A 14630-nucleotide genomic window follows, 5' to 3' on the forward strand; every position below is an offset into this window, starting at 1 on the left:
CATTTCCACCATTAGCCCAGCCAGTGCCTTTGCCCCCCACGATGGGACCAGCGAGCGCGGCCATGACCTGTCCAACCTTGGCTCCGGCACCAAGTTCCAGTTCCCCCCCACAATCAGTTCATGTGTGCCCAAGTCGGGGATGGCCCCGAACACCTTCTTTGCGAATCCCACATCATCCCAATTGGGACCGTTTACACTTAACAGCGCCACTAACCTCCCCTCCAGCGCCCCTGTCACAATCGCATATCTACCCCCCTGATCTGCCACCATCTTCTCCACCTGGAAACGTACCGTTTTGCCGACCATTACCGCTACCCCTTGAGCCCTTCAGTCAAATCCAGAGTGAAACACCTGACTAACCCAGCCCTTTTTAAGTCTCACCTGGTCCTTCACCCTCAAATGAGTCTCCTGCAGCATTGCCACATCAGCTTTCAAACTTTTAAGATGCGCAAGCACTCTTGACCGGTCCTCCTAACCCTTTTACGTTCCACGTGACTATCCTAACTGGGGGTCTCTCACTCCCCCCACCCTTCTTATCCACCATCATCATACTACCGGGCCCTGCCCCATAAGCCTGACCCGCCCCTATCCATTATTAACATCGAACCCCTTCCCCCCCTCTCCCAAGAACCCCCCCCTACATTTACTCTTGAAAAAACATCTACCAGCATCAATCCCTTCCCCTCCCCTCGCTCGCCTCGTAGGCCCATTGAAACCTGCTAAACAGGCTCCAATGTCCGCAGTCCTCCTCTCACCTCACCTCCGTTCATTAGCCGACTTTAATTAGCTAGTGGCTCTCCCCGCCAAGATATATCGTCACCTCCCACCCAGTCCCAGAGCAAGAAAAAACAAAAACAACGATCCATCCCATACAATTCACTAAAATAAGATATAACCGTCGCAGATCTCAGGGACTCGACTTCCGGGCGGCGAGCGAGGAGGTCGCAGGGAGAGGGGCTCCCGCAAGCGCCAGGAAGGAACCCCCCCGACAGGCCGGACGGCGGAGGAGGAGCGGGCGGCAACGGCGGAGGAGGAGCGGGCGGCAACGGCGGAGGAGCGGGCGACAACGGAGGAGCAGCGGGCGGCAACGGCGGGCGGCAGCGGAGGAGAAGCGGAGGAGGAGCGGGCGGCAACTGAGGAGGAGCGGGCGGCGGCGGCGGAAGGCGGAGGCGAGGAGCGACGGCGACAGGGAGGCCCAGCAGCGGCAGGTCCAACCCCTCTCTCCCCCCCCCCCCCCCCCCCACGCGGGCCGGGAACGGTGCGGCAGCGGCGGGCCCTCTTCCCCCCCCCCCCAAACCAGCAGCGGGACACCACCCCCCCCCCAACCAGCAGCGGGGACACCAACCCCCCCCCCCCCCCCCCAACCAGCAGCGGGGACACCAACCCCCCCCCCCCCAACCAGCAGCGGGGACACCAACCCCCCCCCCCCAACCAGCAGCGGGGACACCAACCCCCCCCCCCCAACCAGCAGCGGGGACACCAACCCCCCCCCCCCCAACCAGCAGCGGGGACACCACCCCCCCCCCCCCCCCCCCCCCAAACAGCAGCCCCACTCGCCCCTCCCCCTCCCCCCAACTGCAGTGACCACCACGTGGCAAGGACAAAGGGGGACTCTCTCTCTCTCTCCTGGGCGAGTGGAGAGAGAAAACAAAAGAAAAAAGAGACTTATATTTCTGTTCTTTTTTTAAAATAAAAACCCAAAAGAAAACTGGTAAAGAGAAAAGGGGTGAAATAAAGGGGTAAAGGAAAGAAGGGGGGAAATAAATTTTTCATTTAAAAAAAAAAATATATACATATATTTTTATATATATATATATATATATATTAATAAAATTTAAATAGGGTGCGGAAAAGGGGGAAAAGAAGAACAAGGAGAGAAGAAACGATGAAGGGGAAGGGGGAGAAAAAAATGCCAGAAGGGACCCAAGAGAAAGGGGGCACCGGAGGTGGACGGGGCAAAGGGCAAACCAGCTTGGGCGAACGAGTCAACACGCGAAGCAGCGGGAAGAATGTATCGTCGCATCCAAAAGAGCTGGACGGGCGGGCAACCTCTCCCCTGGGGTTAGAGGGGGGCGTGAATTGGAAGGAAGCCATTGCCGAGGTGGTGAGGGAGCAGCTGCAGGCAATCAAGGCAGAGTTAAAAGCAGACACAGAGGCCGCAGCACAGGCAGCAGTGACCAGGGCCATGTCAGGGGTGCAGCAGGCTCTGACCAGAATGGAGGAGAAAGTGGATGCCCAAGGGAAGATACTGGAAGCCCAAGGGAAGATACTGGAAGCCCAAGGGGCAACCATTAAAGAGCTGGAGAAGGCAGCGACTGACGTGAGCGACCGGGTCATGTCCCTGGAGAGGGAAATGGCGAAACTGAGTGCAACACAGGGGAGCCTGAAGGGCAGGGTAGACGACCAGGAGATCAACTCGAGAAGGCAAAACATTAAGATAGTGGGCCTGCCAGAGGGGATAGAGGGTAGAAATCCCACAACATTCGTGGCTGCGATGCTGGGCTCCTTAGTGGGGCGGGAAACTTTTCCCACCCCACCGGAAATGGACAGAGCTCATCGGTCACTGCGCCCGAAGCCCAAGGAAGGGGAAAAACAGAGAGCAGTTATAGCCAGACTGCACCGGTACCGGGATAGGGAGACAATCCTGCGCTGGGCCAAGGAGAATAGAGCCTGCAATTGGGACGGGCACGCCATCAGAATCTACGAGGATTTTGGAGCGGACATAGCTAAGAGACGGGCGAAGTTCAACAGAGCGAAAGCAGCTCTCTATAAGAACAAAGTACGTTTTGGTATGCTGTACCCAGCAAAACTCTGGGTCACATACCAACACAAGGAATATTTCTTTACAGCCCCTGCCGAGGCGAATAGATTCGTTGAGGAGCACGGGCTGGAAAAACGCCATGGGAAGTAGGGACGAGGGGCCCATGGCAAGGAGATACGTCATGCCGACGGGGGGGGTGGGGAGGGGCGAGGCAAAGCCAGCCCCCTCCCCCCTGGCAGGAGCACCCAGGAAAAACAACCCAATGCCCAAGGGCCCGCTCCAGGTGGGAGGCCAGGCCCCGGCACGAGGGAACGGGAGTACTGGAGAGGGGAGAGGGGAAGGGGGACAGCAACCTCCGAGCGGGGAGCCACCGTGCTAGCAGGAAAGCTAGCGAAGGGGGCGCGCAACAGAGCAGGGCCGCAGCGCACCCCCAACAGGGGGGAAGGCGCCAGGCAGGGGAGGGGGGGGATCACCCATCAAAGGTGGGAGAGCAAATGGGGACAGGAATGGGGGAGAGAGGGGCAATGGAGGGGTACACAGGGGTATCCCCGAAAGGGATAGAGCGGGGGGGGGGGGGGCACTCGGGGGGCGAGAGACCAGGGAGGGGAAATGCAGGGACGAAGGGACAAAAGAGGCCAGAAAGGGAATAGGGCCACAAAGTGCCACAGACAAGGGCTCGAAACAGGGAACTGCTGCAAACACCCACCCAGTACGGTCTGTGGGTGAAGGGGCCCCCCGGAGTGCAGGGGGCTACCCGCGTGGCGGACACACAGTGGACGGCCATGGCGGGTGTCCCCGGGACAAGGGGGAACCCCGGAGCGCAGGGACCCGACCGCATGGGGAGAGCAGTGATAGTGGACATCCTGGACGGCCCCCTAACAAAGGGAAACCCCAGAGGGCAGGGGCGCGTCCACCGGACAAATATGGTTAACCCCACAGGAGCAAGGGGGCAGAAGCCCCCCACCAGAATAGTCACCTGGAACGTAAGGGGACTTAATGGCCCAGTGAAGAGATCTAGAGTCCTCACCCACCTTAGAAACATGAGGGCCGACATAGTCTTCCTCCAAGAGACGCACTTGAGGGAGCAGGACCAACTGCGGGTAAGAAAGGGCTGGGTGGGACAAACCTATCATTCCTGTTATGGGGCAAGGGCCAGGGGGGTGGCGATCCTGATTGGCAAGAGGACAATGTTTAGGGCGACAAAGACGGTTACGGACCCAGGGGGACGGTATGTCATGGTCAGCGGGGCCCTGGATGGGGCGCCGGTAGTCCTAGTTAACGTGTATGCGCCCAACTGGGACGACACGAGCTTCATCCAAAAGACCATGGCAGAAATCCCGGACATAGCGACGCACCGACTAATCATGGGGGGGGACTTCAACTGTGTACAGGACCCAACGACGGACAGATCAAACCCCAGAACGGGGAAAACCTCAAACATGGCAAGGGAACTCAGTCACTATATGGAGCAGATGGGAGCAGTAGACCCCTGGAGATTCGCCCACCCGGGGGAGAAAGAATTCTCTTTCTTCTCCCCAGTACACAACGTGTACACCAGAATTGACTTCTTTGTGGTGGGGAAAACGGTGCTTCCAGAGATAGACAAGGTGGAATACTCCGCAATTGTGATATCAGACCACGCCCCACACTACATGGATGTGCGGCTAGAGACGGGAAGGGCCCAGCGCCCCAAATGGAGGTTGGACGGTGCCTTACTAGCTGACAAGGCCTTCAGCGAAAGGATAGCGCGGGCCATAGCGGAGTACACTGAGATCAACCAAAACGGGGAGGTCTCACCCTCCACGTTCTGGGAAGCGCTTAAGGCCGTACTAAGAGGGGAAATCATAGCCTACAAAGCGCAAAGAGATAGGGAGGAAAGGGTGGCTAGGCAGAAGCTGGTCGACTCCATACTGGAGGTAGACCATAAATACTCCGAGGCCCCGACCGTAGAACTCCTGGCGGAGAGGAAAGAATTACAAAGGAACTTTGACCTGCTCTCCACCAGGAAAGCAGTACACCAACTCCGCCAGGCACGCGGGGCCCTATACGAACACGGAGACAAAGCCAGCCGCCTGTTGGCCCACCAGCTGAGAAAGCAGGCAGCCAGCAGAGAAATTGCGCAAATCAGAGATACCAGAGGCACGTTGGAAACAGAACCAGAGAGGATTAACAAAACCTTCAAGGCCTTCTACCAAGAGCTGTACACCTCAGAGCCCCCAACGGGGAAGGCTGGGATGAACCGGTTTCTTGACGGACTGGACATACCAGTTGTGGGAGAGGGCAGAAAACGGGATCTGGAAGCACCACTAGCACTGGGAGAGATCATGGACAGCATTAGCTCCATGCAGGCGGGGAAGGCGCCGGGACCGGACGGATTCCCGGCGGACTTCTACAAAAAATTTGCGACAGCGCTGGCCCCGCACCTGCGGGAGATGTTCACAGACTCGCTAGCTAGGGGCACATTGCCACCCACGTTAGCACAGGCCTCAATCTCGCTGATACCTAAGAAAGACAAAGACCCAACGGAATGTGGGTCATACAGACCCATATCTCTGCTGAATGCAGACGCCAAAATACTGGCCAAAATCCTAGCCAAGAGGCTAGAAGACTGTGTACCTGAGGTGGTCACAGAGGACCAGACGGGCTTTGTCAAAGGTAGACAGCTTACCGCGAACATCAGGCGCCTGCTGAACGTGATAATGACCCCCTCCGGGGAGAGAACACAAGAGGTGATCGTCTCCCTGGACGCAGAAAAGGCCTTCGACAGAGTCGAGTGGAAATACCTCATAGAGGTACTGGAGCGGTTCGGGCTTGGAACAGGGTTCACCGCTTGGGTAAAGCTCCTGTACAACGCTCCCATGGCGAGTGTACAGACCAACAATACCAACTCCCAATACTTCCAGCTGCACAGGGGCACCAGACAAGGATGCCCACTGTCCCCGCTGCTGTTCGCACTAGCAATTGAACCGCTAGCAATCGCGCTCAGGGCAGCAAAAAATTGGAGGGGGATCCGAAGGGGAGGTAGAGAGCACAGAGTCTCACTCTATGCGGATGATCTGCTCCTCTATATCTCGGACCCACAAAGCAGCATGGACGGAATCATCGCGCTCCTGAAAGAGTTTGGAGCCTTCTCGGGCTACAAACTCAACATGAGCAAAAGTGAGATCTTCCCAGTACACCCGCAAGGGGGGGGGGGGGCAGCACTAAAGGGGCTGCCGTTCAATCAAGCCCGACATAAATTCCGCTACCTGGGGATCCAAATAGCCCATGACTGGAAAGGGATCCACAAATGGAACCTCACCAGCCTGACGGAGGAAGTTAAAAAGGACCTGCAAAGATGGAACACACTCCCGCTCTCCCTCGCGGGGAGAGTTCAGACGATCAAAATGAACGTACTGCCCAGGTTCCTCTTCCTGTTTAGATCCATTCCGATCTACATCCCCAAGGCCTTTTTCAAAGCGCTGGACAAACTCATCATGGCGTTCGTATGGGGGGGTAAAAATGCTAGGATCCCAAAGAAGGTCTTACAAAAAACAAAAACCAGGGGAGGGCTAGCCCTCCCGAATCTACAATTCTACCACTGGGCAGCAACAGCCGAGCGAGTAAGGGGATGGATCCAGGAGCCAGAGGCTGAGTGGGTGCGTGCGGAGGAGGCCTCCTGCATGGGAACCTCCCTCCGGGCCCTCGCCACGGCAGCACTCCCATCCCCACCCAAAAAACACTCCAGCAGCCCAGTGGTGACAGCCACCCTCCAATCCTGGAACCAACTGCGGCAGCAACTTGGCCTGACCAAAATGTCGAACAGGGCTCCCATCTGCAACAACCATAGGTTCACACCAGCACTGACTGACGCCACCTTCAAAAGGTGGAGGCAGGACGGGGGGACACTGACAGTCAGGGACCTATACACGGACGACAGGATCGCAACACTGGACGAACTGACAGAGAAGTTTCAGCTAGCTGGGGGGAACGAGCTACGGTACCTGCAGCTCAAAAACTTCCTACGAAAGGAGACAAGGACGTACCCACAACCGCCACGACAGACACTACTGGAAGACCTACTGGACGCAAGTATCCTAGAGAAAGGGAACTGTAGTGACATGTATGACCGACTGGTAGATAGGGACGACACCGTACTGGACGCAACAAGAAGGAAATGGGAGGACGACCTGGGGATGGAGATAGGGTGGGGACTCTGGAGCGAAGCACTGCATAGGGTCAACTCCACCTCCACGTGCGCAAGGCTCAGCCTGACGCAACTAAAAGTGGTACATAGAGCCCACTTAACAAGAACCCGTATGAGTAGGTTCTTCCCGGAGGTGGAAGACAGATGTGAACGGTGCCAAAGAGGCCCGGCCAACCACGCCCACATGTTCTGGTCTTGCCCCAGACTCGTGGAGTACTGGACAGCCTTCTTCGAGGTTATGTCCAAAGTGGTGGGAGTGAGGGTGGAGCCATGCCCGATAGTGGCGGTCTTCGGGGTTTCAGAACAGCCAGATCTATTCCTGGGGAGGAGGGCGGACGCCCTTGCCTTTGCCTCCCTGATCGCCCGCCGTAGAATCCTGTTTGGCTGGCGGTCAGCAGCACCGCCCAGAGCTGCGGACTGGCTGTCCGACCTCTCGGAATCTCTCCAAATGGAGAAAATCAAATTTGCCATCCGAGGGTCGGACGACGGCTTCCACAGAACGTGGGAGCCATTCATGCAACTGTTCCGGGACCTATTTGTGGCCAATGTACAAGAGGAAGAATAGTCGGGGGAAGGTAGCGGGAGGGGGGGGGGGGGGGCGACAGGTTCGGTACGGGGGTTCGATGGCTAGCTAAGGCCCAAAACCAAACTAAATAAACATGTTGAGGGGGGGGGGGGGGGGGGGGCGGGCGCAGTTACTACTACGAAGATGCTTACCTGTAAATATGTATGTTAATTTTTGCGTGTTTGTTTGTTGTTTTTTTTTTGTTCTTTTTCTCTCCTAACAATTTGTAATTTGTTCAATATAAAATATGAAAACTGAATAAAAACATTTATAAAAAAAAATAACCGTCGCAACACAGAATGACAATCAACCCAACCATTAACTTGAACTCTGTTATAATGTAAAGAGAAGTAAATTAGAATACACATCAGTAAACAGAAAGCTATAGCATAAAAAATTTATTCCAGCTCTCCAATCACAGTCCACAGTTTCTCTTCCAGCTCTGCTCCTCACGTCTGTCCCAAGCCTTCTGCCCTCACAAACGCCTCAGCCGCCTCCGCTGTCTTTGGCCTCATTCGTTACCCTCAGCTTCGCCGGGTATACCATACCAAATCGTACTCCTTTTTGAACAGTGCCACCTTCACTCGCCCAAACGCCGCTCATCTTTTTGCCAACTCCACCGTCAAGTCCTGGTAGAACCGAACTACCGCACCATCCCACTGCACCTCACGCTTCTGCTTCGCCCAGCTTAACACCTTCTCCTTCATGCAATACTTATGGAAGCAGATAATTACTGTTCTTGGCGGCTTGTTCACTTTGGGCTTCAGCCTTAAAGACCGATGAGCTCGGTCTAGCTCGTACTGGGAGGGGTTCTCGCCCTCCCCCATCAGCTCCGCCAACTTCTTAGCAAAGTGTTCTGTTGGCCTTGGGCCCTCTGGCCCTTCGGGCAAGCCCACAATTCTCAAATTGTGCCGCCTCGAGCAGTTCTCCAAGTCCTCAAGTTTTGCTCGGAGTCCTCTGTTGACCTCCACCACCCTCCCCAGCTCGTCCCTCATCGAGGTGAGCTGGTCGCTGTGCTGTGTCACGGCCTCCTCCACTTCCTTTATCTTCTCGCCCTGCTCTTTCACCTCGGCCTATGTCTTTGCCACAGCTACCCTCACCGGGGAGATTGCCTCATCCACCATTGGTTTCAATGCGGCCGCCGTCTCCTTCCTCAAGGCCTCCAAGTGCCTCGCAAACTGCTTTTCCAGCTCTACCGCCATCACCTAGGTCATCTTCTCCACCGTAAGTAGTGCGGCCCCACCATGCAGTTCGGCCTCCGCCATCCTGTCAGCACTTTTGCTCGTCTTCTCATTCAGCGGCGAGCCCATGTTTCCTTTCTTCTTCGACGCTGCTTTTCGCATCCTTTAATGGCGTATTGTTTTTCCTTTTTATTTTCTTTCCACTTTTCCCTCCTTCACCCTCCTGTCCTTCTTCAATCCGTTTTTTCCTTTGAAAAACAGTCAATTTTTCAAAAAGCAGGGGGGGGGGGAAGAAGAAAAAACTTTCACCAAACTTATTTAAAACTTCTTCTTTCTCTTCTTATTTGCATCCCTCCAGACTTTCCCTGGGACTGGACTTCAACTTTCTTAGCACGCTCTAGGTGGGAGCCATCTGACATGGGACATCTCTTTTACATCCTGCCCTGGCTTCGGGCCTGCCGCCTCGGCCCCCGCTTGGCTCTGCCCCTGCTGCTCTGCCCTTCGAGCGCGTGCTGGGCCCGATGCCTCGGCACCCGCCGCCTGACACCCTGGCGGGGTTCTTCTGGTTTTCAAACGGGCCCCGCTAGCTGCCCGCGACGGTCCCCACGGCCGTCAATAGTTGTGGGGGGGGATTGAAAAGTGTGGGAAACCCCCGAAAGCGCCGCAAATCGTGGCCACCGCGGGAGCTCTTCCCGATGCGGCCGTCCCGCTCTCAAGCGCTACCGGAAGTCGGATAACCTCACATTTAACCATGTTATCCTGCATCTGCCATACATGTGCCTACTCACTCAGCCTGTCCAAATCCTGGTGAAGCATCTCTGCATCCTCCTCACAGTTTATCCTCCCACGTAACTGTGTATCATCTGCAAATTTGGAAATACTACATTTAGTTCTCTCGTCCAAATCATTAATATATAATGTGAGCAGTTGGGGTCTGAGCACAGATCCTTGCGGCATCCCGCTAGTCACTGCCTGCCAATCGGAAAAAGACCCATTTATTCCAACATTTTGCTTCCTGTCTGCTAACCAACTTTTTATCCATCTCAAGATACTATCCGCATTCCCATGGACTGTAACTTTACATAGTAATCTGCTGTGTGAGACCTTGTGGAAAACCTTATGAAAGTCTAAATAAACCACATTCACTAGATCTCCCTGGTCAACTCTACTAGTTACATCCTCTCAGAATTCAAATAGATTTCCCAAGCATGATTTCCCTTTCATAAATCCATGCTGAATTTGTCTGATTATACCACTGCTTTCCAAATGATGTGCTATGACATCCTTGGACTTCAGCAACTTCCCTACTACCGACATTAGGCTCACTCACTAGTCTTTGTCATAGAATTTACAGTGCAGAAGGAGACCATTCGGCCCATCGAGTCTGCAGCGACCCTTGGAAAGAGCACCCTACCTAAGCCCACACCTCCACCCGATCCCCGTAACCCAGTAACCCCACCCAATCTTTTTGTCACTAAGGGCAATTTAGCATGGCCAATCTCCCTAACCTGCACATCTTTGTACTGTGGAAGGAAACCAGAGCACCTGGAGGAAATCCACACAGACACGGGGAGAACGTGCAGACTCCGCACAGACAGCGACCCAAGCCGGGAATCGACCCCGGGACCCTGGAACTGTGAAGCAACTGTACTAACCAGTGGGCTACCGTGCTATTTTCTCCTCTTTTCAAGACAATAGCGCCCTTTTGAGGATACAATTCTACAGTCAACGATCCCCTGCCCCCCCTAACCCCCACGGATGCCACACCCAAGTGGCAATTATTTATATGTGATTAACGATCCCAGACAGTGTGCTTGCAGGATATTTAATTCTGTTCTTGAGATTTAAAGGGTACTTGACTTTCTGGTGTATAGAAACGGCATCAAATCTCACAGCCACACTGAGGCACTAAGTGGAGAAGTAGACCCATCAGCACTCACATCCAGGTAATTAATAATAATAATCTTTATTAGTGTCACAAGTAAGCTTACATTAACACTACAATGAAGTTACTGTGAAAAACCCCTAGTCGCCACACTCGGGTACACGGAGGGCGAATTCCTAATGTCCAATTCACCTAACAAGCACGCCTTTCGGGACTTGTGGGAGGAAACCCACGCAGTCACGGGGAATACGTGCAGATTCTGCACAAACAGTGACCCAAGCTGGGAATTGAACCTGGGTCGCTGGCGCTGTGATGCAACACTGCTGTCCACTGTGCTACCGTGCCACCCGTAGTGAATTGAAGGCCAGGTCACACAAAAGTTCCCTGTTTTCTCTCTACCTCCCTTTTTGAATAGCAGGGTTATATTCACTATCCTCCAATCTGTAGGAACCATTCCAAAGTCCAAAGAATTTTGGAAAATGACCGCCAGTTGATCTACTATTTCTAGGGTTACTTCGTTAAGTATTCTGGGATGAAGATTATCAGGCCCATAAATTTCTTGATATTAAATTCCATTTATTTTTCTATTTAACTTTGTACATCCCTTCCGTGTTAGCTTGTCTCAATTGGTTACACTTTTGCATTGGGCAGAACTTTATAACTAGTAAGGGAGAAGAGGGATTGGATGCAGACAGAGGGGGCATTAATTTGTTAAGTTAATTAACAGAGGAATTGATTAACCTCTGAATCATCATTTACAAACTCTATTTAAAAAATAATTATTTGTCAGAAATGACTAGGATATAAAAGAGCTCTACCTCAGAGTTTCACAATGTACCAGAGCAAACATGGCACTGACATGTCCAAAGGTATTTTAGTAATGTTCAGACTTTCTAATAGTCTCACAATTGGTGCAGCTATGGGATGCCCCTGGGCTTCGTCACTTTTGTTTCTATCATATGAATTTGATGAAATCTTGGCTCAATTGGAATGCCATAATAACGCAAGATTGTAAGAGTATGACTGCAAATTCTATTATAAAAGCTTCGCATTTATGTCTTGGCTTATGTGAACGAGACAACTAAGTATAACTTTCAACAAAATTGCAGGAAAAGCTGCTCCTTATTTTTATGGGAGGACTTGGATCCTAAGGGCACTATTTCAGATAACACCAGAGCAATGTAAGCGGACATTGCCCCATAGCCTTGAGGGCTACTGCAGGGAATCCAGAACCCACTTGGATAGACCAAGATATTTGTAATCTGTAAAAAGAAATGCATTGAAATATTTACTGATTCTTGTCACTGATCTGTGCATTTTGTGCAGCTCTGTGTACATACATCAGTTATCGTCATTGATATGGAAAAATCCTCAACTGAACCACTAAGATGTTGGGATATTCACCTTAAACTTTCTGCCCCGAGTATCCTGTCACTGACGTTAATTCTGGTAGTTCAAAGCATTCCCCGCAGAAGCTGTACTGGGATACTTTGAGGTTATGCTCTGCATTCATTATTCATTGGAAAGAATGTCAGGCAGATGGGGCCAGAAGGAGCAGCATGTTCTGAATGTCAGAATTCTATGTACAAATGTTGACGGTGGATGCAAGTTTCTTTTCTGAATAATTTAACCAGACTAACGTTATTTTGTGCATGCCTGTAAGATTGCAGTAAACAGCAATGACATAAAATACCCCCCTTTTTGCCTGTTCATTTTATCTCATTTAATTTCTCTTTTTTTCTTGTCTTTTTTATTTTGCAATTATTATACTCTACTTTTTCACGTTCCTTTGCTTCCTACATTGGTAATTCCTAAATTTATTCGTATGCTTAGCCTTGCTTCCAATTCCTCTCTATCCTTCCTCCTGTGGCACTGAATGCTCATTATCCCTGAAGTAGCATGGACTCTCTCTGATCAGCTCTATTGATTTTCCTTGCTGCAGGTTTTCTTACCACTAGAGTATCCACTGTAAAGTGCACTGGGGAATCTTTGAAACAAAAGCAACAAAATCTGAGGGGGGTCATATGAAAGGTAGTAAGAATGAGGGAGGTAACTGCAAAATTAACTGTTGAGGTTGCAAGTAGCCAGGTTAATAGATTTATTTTTTAAATGTGTGCCATCAAACAAAGCAATGAATTAAAAAAAAACATTTAGAATGAAATGAGGCAGAGCATCACACCCTATGAGTATCAAATTAAATGGAATGAACTGCCTGTGTGTGGTTAATAGCTAAATTAAAAAGTCTGCCGTACATTATCTTCCCAGTGGCTGTATCTGATTCAACAGAAAACAAATGTATGTGCAAAAAATATAAGTATTACCAAGCCACCAGTAGAGACTCTTGAACTCTTCTTTTGTCTTTCTGTGACTATATCTTTCTTATTGGCAAGTAGTCAAAAATAGTTAAAATGCCTTCAAATCAGAAGCTGAAGTGATGTGTAGATAGTTGCAACATATGCCACATCAAACCAAAAATCAATGAGGCGTAATCTTGCAAAGGATTATCTGGAAACATTAATTCATGATTTAACTTCAATCTACTATTGTAAATGCGGAAATATTTTTGTAATAAAAACTTACATACTAAATAATACAAGCATCTCTTGAAGTTATAGCAGCAGAATTAAAAAAAAACAATGTCCCCTCCATTTGCAACCATTTTAAAATTGAAACTGTTACAGTTTTTGAATCCTGTTTGTGGAGAACCTAACACTTGAATCTGTTTTTGAGTTTTAAAAAAACACAGTAAATAAGCCCAAATGTAAAGCATTTTATTTGCAGCTTTATCGCACCATATAACAGCCAAGGGAAGATCAGAATAACCCAGCTCCAGGCTTCTGGCATGCTATTTTTCAGCTAGCTACTCACGATAGTGTTGTGGGTTGACCAGCACTTCCAATTATTTTCTTTCTTATTGGGAAAAATGATTCACTAAAATGGACAAGTTGAGTTGACTCTCAGGCGAGGCAGCATAAGGTTGAGCCCATTTTCTACCTTTTCTGTATTGATGTGGCACCAAGTTGTGACAGAACAGAACACTATTCATATTCTGCTCTTAATTATGCTTTATATAATTTGATTGGGTTATGAATTGTAAATTAGTTAATCAACCAGTTGGGTCTTCATCCCTTTAATTAGGGGAGAGGAATACAGCTCGGACTCCTTCTCCTAACCATCATCCAGTGACCCTCACCTCTGACCCCCCCCCCCCCCCCCCGTCCTCCCGTCAAATCACCAACCGAGAAAAAGTGCAACAACGGGATCAGTCTTCGCTGTGATGTTACCCTCAACTAACTAAACTGCTGTCGTCACAGTACATGTGGAAAGTAGTCACTTGGTTATGGTACAGGGGGGCGTCTGGGACCCAAGGAATTCTGTTCCCATAGTGAATCAGCACTTTCATGAAAGAATTGAGGAGGCGAAAGAGAAACAGCAACATTTAAGAAGGAAAGTAGGAATTTTAAACATAGAATGGAGTTTTCTCTCATTAAAGGTTTAACAGTCCTTCAAAGATTGTTTTTATGGAAGCAGAGGTTTAAGGATATTCGCCAACAACCACCACGACACAGAACTTCTGTAAATGTAACTGAATCTAATTAAGCAGTCTACAATAAAGACTCACTTGATTTTTGCTTTGTAGCTTGTGAGTAATTTGCATCAATGAAGGGAAAACGCGAAAGCTCTGAGACCTTAGATGTTCCGACAGCCACACCACGGTTATCACAAGGTTCTTGTGGAAACACAGGGGGTAACTGGAGCACATAAAATATTAAAGTTGTCTACTCTAATAGGGAGTGCATTCAGAAGCCATTGTCTGGGATTTGCTGCACAAAAGCCTGTGGTTATCTGAAAGAAATCTACAGTATCCTTTTTGGATTGCTAATCTCAAGACAAATTCCTGAATTCAGTGTAAAGTGTGAACTCTAAATTTGGGCCAATTTAGAAGCAGGTCCATGAATACATTCAAATAACGTTTGCAACAAGTTTTAAGGAAATAAAATAATTTTACTAGCAGGTCCACGTTTGATGTTTTTCGTTGTACTAATTACCAT

General features: G+C 50.5%; 1 protein-coding gene across 4 annotated transcripts in view; it reads left to right on the plus strand.

Moving 5' to 3' along the window:
• eipr1 (EARP complex and GARP complex interacting protein 1) overlaps positions 1-14630 on the plus strand; it is a 112314-nt gene that overhangs the window by 27116 nt on the left and 70568 nt on the right. Inside the window, exon 1 of one of the 4 annotated variants that reach the window (XM_038800332.1) lies at positions 10621-10639. The exons of the other annotated variants lie outside the window; for them this stretch is intronic. The gene's annotated coding sequence lies outside the window, so the exon portion shown is untranslated. Of the gene's footprint in view, positions 1-10620; positions 10640-14630 lie in introns of those variants that run through there. 4 annotated transcript variants of the gene reach the window in all.

Source organism: Scyliorhinus canicula, chromosome 6 (genome assembly GCF_902713615.1).
Source record: "Scyliorhinus canicula chromosome 6, sScyCan1.1, whole genome shotgun sequence".
NCBI classification, from domain to species: Eukaryota; Metazoa; Chordata; class Chondrichthyes; order Carcharhiniformes; family Scyliorhinidae; genus Scyliorhinus; species Scyliorhinus canicula.